This window comes from Pinus tabuliformis, chromosome 1_2 (assembly GCF_031772625.1).
Source record: "Pinus tabuliformis cultivar Carrire ecotype Pingquan chromosome 1_2, CPIR1, whole genome shotgun sequence".
In the NCBI taxonomy this organism is placed as follows: Eukaryota; Viridiplantae; Streptophyta; class Pinopsida; order Pinales; family Pinaceae; genus Pinus; species Pinus tabuliformis.
In genome coordinates, this window is record NC_142298.1 from 179409740 (window position 1) to 179427934 (window position 18195).

Below are 18195 nucleotides of genomic sequence, written 5' to 3' on the forward strand. Positions count from 1 at the left end.
TGATCCTTGTATATCTGCTTGGATAAGATGGGCTTGATGCAGATAGAAATGATCTTAGATATGATTTTGTATATGCAATTGCATAAGGAGATAGGTCGATAGTCATCAAATGTCAGAGGGTTATCAACTTTGGGAATGAGTGCAATGAATGTAGAATTGAACCCCTCATGCATCTTCCCTGAAAATCTGCAGTCCTCAATGGCCATGAGGAGATCTGCTCCAATATGGTAAAAAAAGGTAAGGTAGAATTCAATTGGCCATCCATGAGGTCTAAGACTTTTATCTTTTTTGAACCACTTCAGAATAGCTTGGATCTTCTGAGTCTCTCTCCACCTCCTTGGGGGTTCCGTTGTTATGTTTTGTGCAGGTGTTGAGTCGTTGTCCAAATGAGTCTGAGTACTCATTGTCACTTGTCTTTTGGGGGACATGATGAGCACATTGGTGATCAATGGACAATCCTTATACAAATCCCCAACCTTATGGCATTGTCTGCACCGAAATGGTACCCCTCGAGGATCTGTCATCTAATGATCTCCCTGAATTGTAAGTTGAGGCTTTCAACTAACCCTTCTCTGGTATCCAGATGTACCAGAATTCTGGCAATGGCAATACTGTCGGATGCAATGTATGATCTATCATGGTCTAGATATATCCCCAGATCATCCCCAATGCACCTGAATACATCATTTGACAAAAATTGCATAGGTAGACCCAATAGTCATACTAAAATAGGTCTCGCCCCCAATTGCTCTTTTCTAGGGTGGAATAGTGGCGTCCATCGCTTAAGAAGAACCAAATTCATTTCTATGTGCCACTATTTGGATAGCACCAAGTTAGCTTGGTCTGGTCTAGCGAAAATGAGGGCGAACCATCCTCACGTCTTAGTAAGGGCAGTCTGCAATTGATCTAGTATGTGGTCCTAAATCTCCACAGTCCAGCGCTTTAACCTAGCCGAGGAGTAATTTTGGCCTTTGACGCGGCCAACTATCACTATGCTTTCAGTATCCACTACCTGTGCCATACTTATGCCCTCTCCAAAAACAAGTGAATGCCCATGTTCCCGCACCTTAGTATATTTCGTTTTTTTCATGCCCAACCTCTGTGGGTGGTTTACCGGGATATGTTCAGTCACCTCAGTCAGGTTATCATCAAAATTTGAGACTCTGTTTTCTTCTTATGTTGGTACCTATTGTGAGATGCCTTCCAAGCATCCTGATGTGTGTAGCAGGTGCTGTGGTTGTGAGGCCTGTGGGTTGGCACCTGTGGTGTCTTGTATGATATGCCCTAATTTTCTTATGCCAAGTGTGGCTACTCCATGACCAATTGTGCCCCCTACTTCCACGAATGTCTCTCCTTAACCAGTTGTATGTTGCACCTATTATACTACTCCTAAGAAGCTTCTTACTTGTGGTGGCCTTTTCTATTGTGTCTTCAAGAAGATTTTTTACATTAAGGAGCTCAATTTGAGTCTCACTTAATAGATGGTGATCAGTAGGGTGGTACTTGGATCCCCCAAGCCTCTAGAGTACACAGACTCCCCCTTACTGAGTCTTGACCTCAACTGGTCTTAGTGGTATGAGTCCAATTTGGAACTCAATACCTGATAGGTATACACAGAGGAGTCGCTTGAACCTCTCAAGCCTTCTCTGCAGTTCACAGACTCTCAGACTCTCCTTGTTCTGTCTGCTCAATGCTGCCTTTTCTCTGTAGGTCAGCTCGGCTTCTCTGTTCTCTGCAATTCACTTCTTTCTCTACTTCTATTCCCCCTGCTCTTTGTCTATTCATGGTTTAAATCCAATATGCTCCTTGACTTTCCGTTTCCCTTCCCGGCTCTCTAGATTGCCTGCCTCTGTCCGTTGGAATTCCACTGCTCTCCGTCATCATCACTGTGTAACATTTCACAGAGAGGTGGCCACTTGTCTCCTCATGAACTGAGTGTCAGTTCTCTTTGAACGGTCGTTATTTCTGTTACTCCAAGGTTTCTCGCGAAACTGATTCTTCTGCCAGCTCAGCGGCCATGCCGGACCTCAAATCTCATGTACCTCAGTTTATTTCCTTGTCAAATCCGGTCATCCATTGGGTTGATTCTCCGTCGTTGATCTGGAGCCTCCAGATCCTACAATCTCTGTCTATATCACATGGGTAAGTTGCTCGACCGTTACTCACGCAATGTAAGTGGTTTTTTCTCACATCCGCTGGACGCGTGTCACTTGGTGTGTGGCATCGTGCTGAACTCGGCCAAACCCGCTTACCACTCAAAGTGCACGCGATATCTTGCCGGTTTTGGGTGCAGGACCCACCTTCTGACAGTTTCTGCATGGTTTCCTGTTTTCCTCGTGACCGAGCGCTCGGGACTTTCCTTCACTTAGAGTTTTGCCTTGCGATATTTGCGCTAATCGCGTATCAGAAACTGCCTCTGTTTTTTGGATCTGGGTTTCCGATTGCCAATTTGTGCCAATGCACGATCTCCATGGGCCAACGGTCAGCACGCTTTGACTGAGGGTCCTCGGTGTTCCGTGCTGGCCACAAATTGCCATTATCCAAAGGTCATCTCTAATAAGCTCATTATTCATAAGATTTTGGAGCCTGACATAATTTGAAACAGTCATGGAAATGTTTAAGGATCTAATTCGGATCATGACCTTCCCACTGAAAAAGCTTTTGGACCACCAAATGTTGGGCTTCAAGCATCGACTAAGTGAGGGTATAGCTGTCTCACTCGTCCAATCTCTATCCATTTTGCACTACTTGGATTTGAACCCTTGAGCCCAATCCTGAGATACTCAGCATCTCCCCTGTGCATCGTCCTCACCTCCCCTCACTGGTGTCTTGATTGCTGCAACTTAGTTTGGGAGTGTAGATATTGAAGTGGTTGATGATCAATATGTATAACTGTCTCTTTGCCCATTAAGTAATGTTTCCACTATTTCACACTCTGTACTAATGCATACAATTCTTTATCATATGTTGGATAGTTAACTACTGCAGAATTAAATGTCTCCGAATGGTAACATATGGGTTTACCGTGTTGTATCAACACTACTCCCATGGCATAGTCACTGGCATCCGTTTGGATCTCAAATGGTCTTTGAAGATTTGGCAGTGCTAGTACTAGGGTTGCACTAATCTTTTCTTTCAAGGTGTCGAAGGCTTTCTGTTGTTTGCCTCCCCACTGAAACACCTTGTTCAATCCTGTCAAAGCATGTAAGCGAGCTGCAATTAAGGAAAAGTTAGAAATGAACTTTCTCCAGTATTGTCCTACTCGATGTTGCCTTTGCTCTGCATGTTAGCTCAGCTTCTTTGTTCTTTGCAATTCACTTCTTTCTCTACTTTTTGTTCCCCCTGCTCTTTTTTTGTTCGTGGCTTAAATCCAATCTGCTCCCTGACTGTTCGTTTCCCTTCCCGGCTCTCTGGATCGCCTGCCTCTGTCCATTGGAATTCCCCTGCTCTATGTCATCATCACTGTGTAACGTTTCGCAGAGAGGTGGCCACTTGTCTCCTCACGAACTGAGTGTCAGTTCTCTTTGAACGGTCGTTATGTCTGTTACTCTAAGGTTGCCCGTGAAACTAATTCTTCTGCCCGCTCAGCGGCCATGCCGAACCTCAAATCTCATGTACCTCAGTCTAATTCCCTGTCAAATCCGGTCATCCATCGGGTTGATTCTCCACTGTTGATCTGGAGCCTCCAGATCCTACAATCTCCATATATATCACGCGGCTAAGTTGCTCGACCGTTACTCACGCGATGTAAGCAGTTTTCTCTCACAACTGTTGGACGTGTGTCACCCAGTGTGTGGCATCATGCTGAACTCAGCCAAACCTGCTTACCACTCGAAGTGCATGAAATATCCTACCGGTTTTGGGCGCGGGACCCACTTTCTCACGGTTTCCTGTTTTCCTCATGACCAAGTGCTCGGGGCTTTCCTTCATTGAGAGTTTTGCACTGCGATACGCGATTAGGAGCTAATCGCGTATTAGAAACTGCCTCTATTTTTTGGATCTGGGCTTTCGATTGCCAATCTGTGCCAATGTGCGGTCTCCATGGGCGAACGGTCAGCGTGCTTTGACTGAGGGTCCTCGTTGTTCCATGATAGCCACAAATTGCCATTGTCCAGAGGTCATCTGCTAAGCTCGTTATTCATAAGATTTTGGAGCCTAACATAATTTGAAAAAAAATGGAAATGTTTAAGGATCCAATTCGGATCACTGAAAGTTGTGAAGGTATTTCAAAGTCAATGCTGGGTTCAGTTTATAAACCCTAAGTCGTTGATGGTGGCTACTACATCTTCCATCTTCGATATATATGCATCGACCTAGATGTCTAATACCTGGGGGTTCTCCAGTGTATGCCGTGCTAGTTTTTGATGTGGATTATCCACCCAAATTTGGGTTCAGTCCATCAAGTCTGATGAATAATCGACCAACTCCTCTTCCATGCAAACGACGTTTCTAGTTATCGTTTTTCTAATGAATTTGTGCACTGATAATATTGTTTACCTCCGACAAACCTCTAGCCCAGTGAATATTCTATGGAGTCATCCCCCCGAACTGTTCCCTTCCATTGCTTGTTGACCCGCCTCACCCGCACCTAAAGAACATATGTGTTATATGTAATTTATAAACTTATAATTTGTAATTCTATTAAATTTAAATAAAAATTTGAAGCCAGAAATTTCATTACTTTTCTTCAAGGTAGATTTTATCTATTGTGATTTTAAGTAAGTTATAAAACTAACACAACCACATTAATAAATATGGTTGATATACACCATAGGCGCCAACTTAATATATGCTATATTATAAACTTAATGTGCTAAATTAATATATGTATATATCAAATCTAAGATTAATATCAAAAACTCTATGTCAAGGAATCATAAATCCAATGGATTATTAATATTATAAATCCAAGGAGTTAAGAAACCAATGGGATTAATATTATAAACCCAAGGAATAAATATTGAAAATTCAAGGGAATAATAATAAACCAAAGGAATTAATATTAAAAACCCAAGGGATTATTAATATTACAAACCTAAGAAATTGATAAATCCAACACATTAATATTAAAAACCAGTGGGATTAATATTAAAAACCCAATAGATTATTAATATTACAAACCCAAGCATAAATATTCTTGGGGTTTAATATTATTCCCTTGGGTTTACAATATCAATCCCTTGGGCTTTATATATATATATATATATATATATATATATATATATATATATATATATATATATATATATATATCATCCCCAATGCACCTGAATACATCATCTGACAAAAATTGCAGAGGTAGACCCAGTAGTCATACCGAAATAGGTCTCGCCCCCAATTTCTCTTTTCCAAGGTTGAATAGTGGCGTCCATCGCTTAAGAAGAACCAAATTCATTTCTATGTGCCACTATTTAGATAGCACCAAGTTAGCTTGGTCTAGTCTAGCGAAAATGAGGGCGAACCATCCTCACGTCATAGTAAGGACAATCTGCAACTGATCTAGTATGTGGTCCCAAATCTCCATAGTCTAGCACTTTAACCTAGCTAAGGAGTACTTTTGGCCTCTGACGCGGCCAACTATCACTATGCTTTCAATATCCACTGCCTGTGCCATACTTATGCCCTCTCCAAAAACAAGTGAACGCCCATGTTCCCACACCTTAGTGTATTTGGTTTTTTTCATGCCCGACCTTTGTGGGTGGTTTACCGGGATATGTTCAGTCACCTCAGTCACGTTATCATCAAAATTTGAGACTCTTTTTCCTTATTATGTTGGTAGCTATTTTGATATTCCTTCCAAGCATCCTGATGTGTGTACTAGGTGTTGTGGTGTCTTGTATGATATGCCCTAATTTTCTTATGCCAAGTGTGGCTACTCCACGACCAATTGTGCCCCCTACTGCCACGAATGACTCTCCTTAACCAGTTGTATGTTGCACCTATTATTCATATTCCCAGTACTAGAGCTCAGATGGAGACGATATCTTTAAAACCGGTTGTGGTTGATCCTCCTGAATGATCTGAAATCACCCTTAGATGACCTCAGCAAATTAATGAAGGTATTACAGACTCATGCGCTGGGGTGTTTCTATGTTATTTTAAGCAATGGATCGATAAGTTTGCGAAATACACAGACACTTGAAATAGTAAGAGAAACGTAGTAAGCAAATACAAAACACAACAAATTTAATAAGGAGTTCACCCAATCCTCCTAGGCTACATCTCCTGGTCCAGCGTTCAGTGGTGGCATTTTATATTGTGTCTTCATGAAGAGTTTTTACATTAAGGAGCTCAATGTGAGCCTCACTTAACAGATGGTGATCAGTAGGGTGGTACTTGGATCCCCCAAGCCTCTAGAGTACACAGACTCCCCCTTATTGAGTCTTGACCTCAACTGGTCTCAGTGTTATGAGTCCAATTTGGTACTCAATAATTGATAGGTATACACAGAAGAGTCGCTTGAACCTCTCAAGCCTTCTCTAGAGTTCACAGACTCTTGGACTCTCCCTGTTCTGTCTGAATGATGCTGCCTTTTCTCTGCAGGTCATCTCAGCTTCTCTGTTCTCTGCAATTCACTTCTTTCTCTACTTCTATTCCCCCTGCTCTTTGTCTGTTCGTGGCTTAAATCCAATCTGCTCCTTGAATTTCCATTTCCCTTCCTGGCTCTCTGGATCGCCTGCCTCTATCCATTGGAATTCCCCTGCTCTATGTCGTCATCACTGTGTAACATTTCGCAGAGAGGTGGCCACTTGTCTCCTCACGAACTGAGTGTCGGTTCTCTTTGAATGATTGTCATTTTCGTTACTCCAAGGTTGCTCACGAAACTGATTCTTCTGCCAGTGCAGCGGCCATGCCGGACCTCAAATCTCATGTACCTCAGTCTATTTCCCTGTCAAATCCGGTCATCCATCGGGTTGATTCTCGGCCGTTGATGTGGAGCCTCCAAATCCTACGGTATCCGTCTATATCGCACGGGCAAGTTGCTCGACCGTTACTCACGCGGTGTAAGCGGTTTTCTGTCGCATCCATAGGACACGTGTCACCTGGTGTGTGGCATCATGCTGAACTCGGCTAAACCCGCTTACCACTCAAAGTGCACGTGATATCTTGGTGGTTTTGGGCGCAGGACCTGCCTTCTAACAGTTTCCACACGGTTTCCTGTTTTCCTCGTGACCGAGCGCTCGGGGCTTTCCTTCACTGAGAGTTTTGCCCTGCGATATTTGCGTTAATCGCGTATCAGAAACTGCCTTTGTTTTTTGGATCTGGGCTTCCGATTGCCAATTTGTGCCAATGCACGGTCTCCATGGGCCAACGGTCAACGCGCTTTGACCGAGGGTCCTCGTTGTTTTGTGCTGGCCACAAATTGCCATTGTCCAGAGTTCATCTCTGATAAGCTCGTTATTCATAAGATTTTGGAGCCTGACATAATTTGAAACAGTCATGGAAATGTTTAAGGATCTAATTCAGATCACGACCTTCCCACTGAAAAAGCTTTTGGACCACCAAAAGTTGGGCTTCAAGCATCGACTAAGTGAGGGTATAGTTGTCTCATTCGTCCAATCTCTATCCATTTTGCGCTATTTGGCTTTGAACCCTTGAGGCCAACCCTGAGATACTCAGCATCTCCCCTGTGCATCGTCCTCACCTCCCTATCCAGAACTGTGTCTTCCTGCAATTCATTGAGGTATTCAAGTAACAGATCATCAATAGAAGGCAATTGACTTTGCTCTTCGGGATCTTCAATTAATGAAGGTTTAAATAGTATCAAGTTGTTTGCATTAACGACTGAGTAGATGTGCATGTAAGCTGGTAAATCAAGGCGAAAAACATTCTCACCAATTTTCTCAAGTATCTTGAAAGGTCCATACCTTATTGGCTTTAGCTTTCTACCTTCACCTTGCATTCTGTCTTTGCTGATATACAGCCAGACTTGATCACCAACTTGGAAACTATGCTCCATCCGATGCTTGTCATGCCTTGCCTTGTACTTGGCTTGGCTCTTTTCCAGCTATTCCTGTACTGCCTGGTGAATCTCTTGGATTTGTTTAATGAAATTTGGTTTCCTTGTCCACATCACTGTGTCCATCAACTGCTATGTCTTTACCAAAGACAAAATCCAAGGTAGACCTTGGTGTGAAACCAAAACAGGTCTCAAAAGGAGATCTCTGTGTAGAAGAATGTTTTGCTCGGTTGTAAGCATGCTGCACATAACACAAATGTTGATCCCAAAGTTTGGGATGCTTGCTGCAATAACCTCTGAGCAACTGGATCACTGTCCTGTTGACCACTTCTGTCTAGCTATCTGTTTGTGGATGAAAAGTTGTGCTTTTCTTCAGTTTGGTGTCCATCAGTTCCCACAGATTTGACCAAAACTTCCCAACAAATCAGGTGTCTCAATCAGATACAATGGAAGTGGGTAATCCAAAATGAACCTATACATGCTGAAAGAACAACTTTGCAGTTTTTTCAACTATAATCTATTTATTGCAAGGTATCAAAATACACATTTTGGTGAACCTATCCACAACAACATATAAATAGTCATGACCTTTCATAGATTTAGGCAGTCCTCCAACAAAGTCCATGGAAACACTTTCCCAAGGATGAGAAGGAACTGGTAGTGGAGTGTACAAGCCTAGTTTTCTATTGCTAGGCTTGCTTTTAGCACACATGGTACACCCTCTTACATATCTAGAAACTGTCTCATTCATTTTTGGCCAATAACAAAATCTTTGCAGTTGTGCAACTGTTTTACTTACCCCAAAGTGACCCGATATTAGAGAAGTGTGTGCTTCTCGAATTATCTTCACTCTTTCAGTTTGTGGAATGCATATCTTCCCACAATGATACAAGAGCTGGTCCTTAATGTGATAATCCAATTCTTCTACTCATTTTCCTTGACTTAAAGTTGCATATACATCTTTAAAATCTATATCTTGAGCATATTGTTCAATGTATCTCTCATGCAATACTGAATTATGCTTAAGTATAGTAGATGCATTTATAACAGGTCTAGATAAGATATCTACAACTTTATTGTGTATGCCCTTTTTATATTTGATGTCTAAATGAAACTGTTGTAGAAAACCCATCCACCTATAGTGTCTTGATTGCTGCAACTTAGTTTGGGAGTGTAGATATTGAAGTGGTTGATGATCAGTATGTATAACTGTCTCTTTTCAAATTAAGTAATGTTTCCACTTTTTCACACTCTGTACTAATGCATACAATTCTTTATCATATGTTGGATAGTTAACTACTGCAGAATTAAATGTCTCTGAAGGGTAACATATGGGTTTACCATGTTGTATCAACACTGCTCCCATGGCATAGTCACTGGCATTTGTTTGGATCTCAAATGGTCTTTGAAGATCTGGAAGTGCTAGTACTGGGGTTGTACTAATCTTTTCTTTCAAGGTGTCGAAGGCTTTCTGCTGTTTGCCTCCCCACTAAAACACCTTGTTCAATCCTGTCAAAGCATGTAAGGGAGCTGCAATTAAGGAAAAGTTAGGAATGAACTTTCTCCAGTATTGTGTTGTTCCTAAGAAGCTTCTTACTTCTGTAGCAAATTTGGGTTTAGGCTAGTTTACAATGACTGCAACCTTAGAGGGATCTATCTTCAATTCACCACCCCTACTATGTATCCCAAATAATTCAAAGATGTTTTGCCAAATAAGTTTTTCTCTTTTCAAAACATCTAGTGTCTGCTTAACATGATTTAAATGTTCTTCCCACGTTTTGCTAAATATAAGAATGTCATCCAAATATACAATAACAAAATCATCAAGAAAAGGTTTGAGTACATCATTCATTATTCGCATGAAAGTAGCAGGAGCATTAGTTAAGCCAAAAGGCATAGCCAGCCACTTGTACAATCCCTGCTTTTTTTTGAAAGCAGTCTTCCATGCATCTTGTTCTGCAACTCTGACCTGATGATATCCACTATGCAAGTCTAACTTGGAAAAATAAACAACTTCTTTCAATTGATCTAATAGATCATCTATGCGAGGAAGGGGATAACGATTTTTTGTTGTTATCTTATTCAGTGCTTGATAATCAATGCACATTCTCCACGAGCCATCTTTCTTTCTCACCAAAACAATTGGCGACCCACATGGTGATGTGCTAGGTCCGATGAACGCCTTCTCAAGCAACTCCTGCACCTGCTTCTTGATTTTTGCATTCTCTAAAGCGAACAACCTATACATTCCAATGTTAGGCAATGGAGCATCTTGCTGCAAATTAATATCATGCACTATTTCCTTTTTGGGTGGCAGACCTTTAGGTTCTTGAAACAAGATATCATATTTTGAAACAACTTTTTCTAAATCAACTTGTTGTTTAGCATCACAACCCTCAAATACATTGGTTTTATCAGGTTTCTTTTCCTTTACAACCATCAGTAAAAATTATTTGCATGAATTTACAATTCGTTTCATTAGCCCTGAGTTTATGAGAGTATAATTATTCTTGAACTTATGAGCTCTTACAAAGTATTTGATTCCATCTTTAACGAGTAGATACTTGTTCTCAACTCTATAGAAAATATCTTTTCTATCATACAAGTAGGGACTTCCTAAAACAATTCCACATATATCCAGAGGAATCATATCTAACTCAACCTCATCTACAAATACTGACCAAAAAGAAAACTTAAGTGTACATTGTCTAGTCACTTGTAGTTGTGCTTTATCACTTAACCAACCTACTGGGTATGGTTTCTTGTGAGGTGTATTAAGTAATCCCAACTTCTTTACAATTGCTTCAGAAATTAAATTTACTTGCCAGCCACTATCAAACAAAGTATCAATCTTTTAATGTTTGGAAATGACTCGAATATGGAAAAGCTCATGTCTTTTTCTCTCATTTTCTTCATCATTAATGGATTGTGCGGAATTACTAGTAGATGCTCAGAATTTTTACCTTTTATACCCGTGGCTGCAATGGTTATTTCATCTCCTGAGTTCGACCCCAAATCTTTCTGAATAGTTGCAGCAATCTTCTTCTTCTTGCCCTTGAACTTCTTAGGTCTCAGCTCCGGATGCAAAATCCAACAGTGTTCATCATCATGCCCATCCTTTTTACAGTGAGTGCATGAAGACTTTGTCTTTTGTGCAGTATTGGCCTTCCTTTCTTTCCATTTTTGTTTTCTTTTCTCCTTATTCTTTCTTGCAATGGGCTTGGATGATCCTCCAACTTCTGGGTTCCCATTCTTCCCTCTAACTTCTAGATGCGTAGCTTGAACAGATACCTCATCTATACTAGTGGGTTTAAACATGAGGATAGTGTGCCTCATGTAGCTGTTTATACCACCTTTGTACTTCAACAGAGTCTCAGGTGAGTCTAATGAAATTCCTAGAATCAAAGCTCTCTTCCTAAATTCTTGGGTGTAACCCTATACACTTTGCCCCTTCAATTGGCGAAGAGTTTGCCAGCTCATCATGGCTTGCTGCATGTAGGCTGGTGGATAGAACTGCTTTTTGATTGCAGAAACAAATTCACTCCAGACAGAAAGAATATTACCATGTTTCTTCATGTCAGATTGTGTCCTGCCTTCCCACCATACCAAGGCAGTGCCTCCAAGGCGTAGGTTGGCCAGCTGAATCTTACTCTTGTTTGAGTCGATACTCTACACTCTGCAATAAACATCAATTTGTCTGATCTAGTTATCTAGTTTTTCTGCATTCAACTCTCCATCACATATGGGTAAATCAAATTTAACATCTAATTTGATCAAATATGTCTTCTTTTTATGTTCAGGGCTATTAGGAGGTGTGAGAAAGTTTTCTTCTTTCCCTTTGCCTTTTGAGTGGTCATGGAGGAGAGACTCTTCTTCTCCTTTATCTTGTTTGGAGCCTGATGAATCCTCATATTTATGTCCCCTAAACTCCCTATACATTTCCTCTACCATGACCTAATGGCCAGCAAACTATCTATGAATTGAGGGTCTAGCCCCAAGGGACTTTCTTCTGACATTTTCTTCTGAGGATAGACCCTTCCAATTTCCGGGTTAGTCTCAACCAACTCTCCTTCTCCTAATTTAAGCTTTGATCTAGTTAGCATTCAACAGTAAAATCCAGCACAAGCTTGTCTAACCTTAACAACCTTAAGCTCTGATACCACTTGATCTGAAATCACCCTTAGATGACCTCAGGAAATTAATGAAGGTATTACAGACTCATGTGCTGGGGCGTGTCTATGTTATTTTAAGCAATAGATCGATAAGATTGCGAAATACACAGACACTTGAAACAGTAAGAGAAACACAGTAAGCAAATACAAAACACAACAAATTTAATAAGGAGTTCACCCAATCCTCCTGGGCTACGTCTCCTGGTCCAGCCTTCAGTGGTGGCCTTTTCTATTGTGTCTTAAAGCAAACTTTTTACAATAAGGAGCTCAATTTGAGTCTCACTTAACAGATGATGATCAGTAGGGTGGTACTTGGATCCCCCAAGCCTCTAGAGTACACAGACTCCCCCTTACTGAGTCTTGACCTCAACTGGTCTCAGTGGTATGAGTCCAATTTGGTACTCAATACCTGACAGGTATACACAGAGGAGTCACTTGAACCTCTCAAGCCTTCTCTGGAGTTCACAGACTCTCAGACTCTCTCTGTTCTGTCCGCTCGATACTGCCTTTGCTCTACAGGTTAGCTCAGCTTCTCTGTTCTCTGCAATTCAATTCTTTCTCTACTTCTGTTCCCGCTGCTTTTTGTCTGTTTGTGGCTTAAATCCAATCTTCTCCGTGACTGTTCGTTTCCCTTCCTGGCTTTCTGGATCACCTGCCTCTGTCCATTTGAATTACCCTACTCTGCGTCATCATCACTGTGTAACATTTCGCAGAGAGGTGGCCACTTTTCTCCTCACGAACTGAGTGTCAGTTCTCTTTGAACAGTCTTTATTTCCGTTACTCCAAGGTTGCCCACGAAACTGATCCTTCTGCCAACTTAGTGGCCATGCCAGACCTCAAATATCATGTACCTCAGTCTATTTCCCTGTCAAATCCGGTCATCCATCGGGTTGATTCTCAACCGTTGATCTAGGGTCTCCAGATCCTACAGTCTCCGTCTATATCGCGCGGGTAAGTTGCTTGACCGTTACTCACGTGATGTAAGCGATTTTCTCTCACATCCACTGGACGCGTGTCACCCGGTGTGTGGCATCGCGCTAAACTCAGCCAAACCCACTTACAACTCAAAGTGCACGCGATATCCTACCGGTTTTGGGCGCGGGACCCGCCTTCCGCACAGTTTCCTGTTTTCCTCGTGACTGAGGGCTCGAGGCTTTCCTTCATTGAGAGTTTTGCACTGCGATACACGATTAGGCACTAATTGCGTATCAGAAACTGCCTCTGTTTTTTGGATCTAGGCTTCTGATTGCCAATTTGTGCCAATGCGCGGTCTCCATGGGCCAACGGTCAGCACGCTTTGACTGAGGGTCCTTGTTGTTCCGTGCTTGCCACAAATTGTCGTTGTCCAGAAGTCATCTCTAATAAGCTCGTTATTCATAAGATTTTGGATCCTGATATAATTTGAAAAAGTCATGGAAATGTTTAAGGATCCAATTCGGATCACTGAAAGTTGTGAAGGTATTTCGAAGTCGATGTTGGGTTCGGTTGTATAAACCCTAAGTCATTGATGGTGGCCACTACATCTTCCATCTTCGATATATATGCATCGACCTAGATGTCTAGTACCTGGGGGTTCTCTGGTGTATGCCGTGCTAGTTTTTGATGTGGATAATCCGCCCAAATTTGGGTTCAATCCATCAAGTATGATGAATAATCGACCAACTCCTCTTCCATGCAAACGACATTTCCAGTTATCGTTGTTCTAATGAATCTGTGCACTGATAATATTGTTTACCTCCGACAAACCTTTGGCCCAATGAATATTCTATGGAGTCATCCCCCCAGACTGCTCCCTTCCACTGCTTGTTGACCCGCCTCACCTGCGCCTAAAGAACATACATGTTATATGTAATTTATAAACCTATAATTTATAATTCTATTAAATTTAAATAAAAATTTGAAGCCAGAAATTTCATAATTTTTCTTCAAGGTAGATTTTATCTATTGTGATTTTAAGTAAGTTATAAAACTAACACAACCACATTAATAAATATGGTTGATATACACCGTAGGTGCCAACTTAATATATGCTATATTATAAACTTAATGTGCTAAATTAATATATGTATATATCAAATCTAAGATTAATATCAAAAACTCTGCGTCAAGGAATCATAAACCCAATGGATTATTAATATTTTAAACCCAAGGAGTTAAGAAACCAATGGGATTAATATTATAAACCCAAGGAATAAATAGAGAAAATTCAAGGGAATAATAATAAACCAAAGGAATTAATATTAAAAACCCAAGGGATTGTTAATATTACAAACATAAGAAATCAATAAATCCAACACATTAATATTAAAAACAAGTGGGATTAATATTAAAAACCCAATAGATTGTTAATATTACAAACCCAAGCATAAATATACTTTAGGTTTAATATTCTTCCCTTGGGTTTACAATATCAATCCCTTGGGTTTATAAACCATGGTTGATATTCATATTGAGACAATCTTTGTCATAATGTGGCGTTGGACCATGGTAGATCATAATTGACCATGGTCGACCATGTTTGACCAATGTTCACCATGATTGATCACTATTGACCATGATTGACCATGATTGATCTCCATATTGACAAAAATATTTGTGACAGACCCAAGAGATAAATATTATTAACCCATGGGAAATAAACCGTAAGATAAATATTATAAACATTAAGATAAACATTAAACCCTAACATTAATATTATAAACCTTAAGATTAATATTATAAAACCAAGGGATTAATATTTAAAACCCAAGGAACTATAAACCCAAAGGAATAACATTGAACTCTAGCATTAATATTAAACCATTGGAATATAAACCCTAAGATTAATAAACCCAAAGGATTATAGTTATAAACTTAAGGGATTAATATTAAAATCCCAATTAATTAATATTGATAACCCAAGAGATTATTATTATTAACCCTTGGGATCAATATTATAAATGTATGTGATTATTAATATCGACCATGGTTGAAGATGGTTGATTTTCATATTGAGACAATCTTTGTCACAATGAGACATTGGACCATGGTTGACCATGGTTATTAACCATGGATGACAATCATTGACCATGGATGATTTTCATATTGAGACAATCTTTCTCAGAATGCAACGTTGGATGATGGTTGACCATGGTCAATGAACGCGACGCTAGACCATGGTTGATAATGGTTAACAATAGTTGGCGATGGTTGATGATGGTTGCAAATCGTTGTCACAATGCGATGTTGGACACTAGTAGACCATGATTGACAATGGTTTACCATGGCTGATTTTCACATTGAGACAATATTTTTCAAAATGAAACGTTAGACCATGGTTGTGATGAGCCTCATCATTGGGTAATTATATGGGCTTTAATTCACCTCCTAGCTTAGTCAAACCAACTATTCTCATAACTTATTGCATACTTTTGATTATATTTTGTTTATGAGATGAGTTAGAGTTGGATATTTTGCTTTGTGGTCTATTGTGCATTTAATGCAGGATTTATAGATAAAATCCAGGAATTTTGGCAAAGTCCTTGGTCAAAACTTGAATGGGACAAGGGAGAGGAATTATAGGAGGTAAATCCTCCTCATTTACTACCCCTCCATTTGAATATTCCTCCATTAGCTCAGAGTGCAAACAACCAAATCATTAGAACTAGAAGGTAGCCGAGCAAGTGAAAGACAATGCACCAGTTTATCTCGAGTTTGGGAGCCGAACCTCCCTAATTTCAAGAAAGTCATTGGAGACTTCAGATGTATAAGTAGAGAGGCCTAGGACCTCAGTAGGATTCAGATTTTTGATTGTAAAACTCTACTCTATTTTCTAGCTGCAAGACTTGTGACAGTTTTTGGATGTAATCCATTGTTTTGATAATAAGAATGAGTTTTGTTTTGAGCCAGCACTGATTTAACTCAGAGGGTTGAAGCTCTAGGGTTAGGGCCCAACCTTAGCAGCCAAGGCTCCTCTTTATTGTACATGTATGTTAGCATAGATTCATGGTTTAATTGTTCATTTTCTTAAGTAGTTGCATTTCCATTACAACAGTGTAGATTAGATTGGTTGTATGTTAGTTTACTCCCATTTGTGCCTTATTTCAATTAGCAGGTTAGCAAGGAGAAAAAGGATCACCATAAGGTTGTCAACAGGCGTCTCGGCCTCATTTCCTCCCTCTGGGACCATGACTTGAGGAAGAGACCCTTCAGCAACCCCAAAAACATAGATTTCTAGTTCTAAAATGAGCTTTGGAGTTTGTTGTCTTGATTCAGCAGTTGGTTCATTTCATTGTTATCTTTTTCCATTACTCCATTTCTGTCGTAATATCTCACGCATGCTTTCATTCCCTTTAGCACTCTCTTCATGCATAATATAGGAAATTGATTCATGCTTTTCTAGTTTATGAAAATGTATTTTGTTGCATAATTCTTGGGAAACACCTATGTTTAAGCATAACAGGTACTTCGGGAGGATACCCACACTTCATCACCAGCAGCCACCTTCCACATCATCCACCCTAACCATCTCTTGCTCCACCATCACCCTCCCTAGATTTTGTCAATTTTTTTTTGTTGAAATCCCCTTAGATACCTTGAGTGAATCTAGCCATCTCTGATCTTGGACATCGACTCCTGAGTGCTCCTAGACCTTCTAACACCCCATCTCACTCATCACACACCTTTTCCAAGCTTCTCAACACCTCCAACACCTCACAATTATCTTTCAACCGTATCTTGTAGGTTTTATATAATTCCTACAGGATCATCCTGTAGGTTTCTAGTACATCCTATAGGTTTTCCTGAAATAGCCCGTTTTGAGGCCGAATTGATGGGGAACCTCTAGGAAGTCACAAAAATCCTCCTAGGACCCTTCCACACCATCCAACCACTCCATAAGCCTTTTAGCCATCCTCAATCACCTTCCATCCACTTGTCACATCCACAAGAACAATTAGTTTGCATACTTGATTTTGCTAAAAAAACCAAAAAAGGTGAAAACAGATTTAGCTTAGTTTTCTTGCTTACACATTAGTATGGTTTGATGCTCTTTACTTCTGTAGCTTAAATAGCAGCATTAGGTTAGTGTTGATTTAGCAATTCTTCTTAGCATAGTTGTTTAAATTGTTAGTTAGGATATGGTGTGATTTAGAATTACATGTTGGTTTCTTCATCACTACAGTAGAGTAGCTCTCTTAGAATAGATTTTCTCTTCTTAAATCAAAGAATCAAGCTTCTTCTGACTCTATATAAGTCTGGCTTAGAACCCTTGGGGTCTCTCGTCGAATGAACAGTGACAACATGTAGGACCTTCACTTTTACTTGTGCATATAACACTGTCACCTCCAAGTTTTTACGAACCCCTGGTTGATAAGTAAAGCTGGTAGCCTAGGAGTTGCAGCATCCTTGCTGCAATACTGGCGCTCATCACTTTTTGGCGCTATTGCCAGGGAGGTGTCTGAGTAGAATGTGATTACTACTTTCTTTTCTTCTACTTCTTGTCTTCAATTTTCTACCATTAGTTTATTTCTACAAAAGTAATCTAGTAGCTTCCTTTCTTTCATCTTTCATTATATGCTTTCCTTTCCATTCCGCAAGTAGAATTTCAATTCAACAAGTAGTTTTTTCATTCTGTCAGTGATTTTCATTCAATTAGTAAATTCATTTCTGCAAAGTACTTTCCAGCCTTAAAAAAATCTACAAAAACCAACCCAAAAACATTTCCTTTCATGCCTCATAGGAATAGGGACAATTTAGGGAAATTCTTGCTAAATACCCCCACTGCATCCAACATCCAACCTTCTCTCTTCTTCAGTGGTTGTGAATTGGAGGAACCTCTAGATGAGAAACCTAATATATTTGAAGAACCTAGAGGGGAAGAAGAAGAAGAGGAACTCATTCCTACTGAACCAATGGCTGAAAACCAAAATGGTAAAGGGAATAGAGAGAGAGAGAGTCGAGGGTGCCTTCCCCATCAGGGAAACCAACAAGGACACTAAGATGAAGAATATAAGCCCCTCTGCCCTACCTCTTTTCCATGGCCTGACCATAGAGGACCCCGACACTTTCCTATTTGAGTTTGTT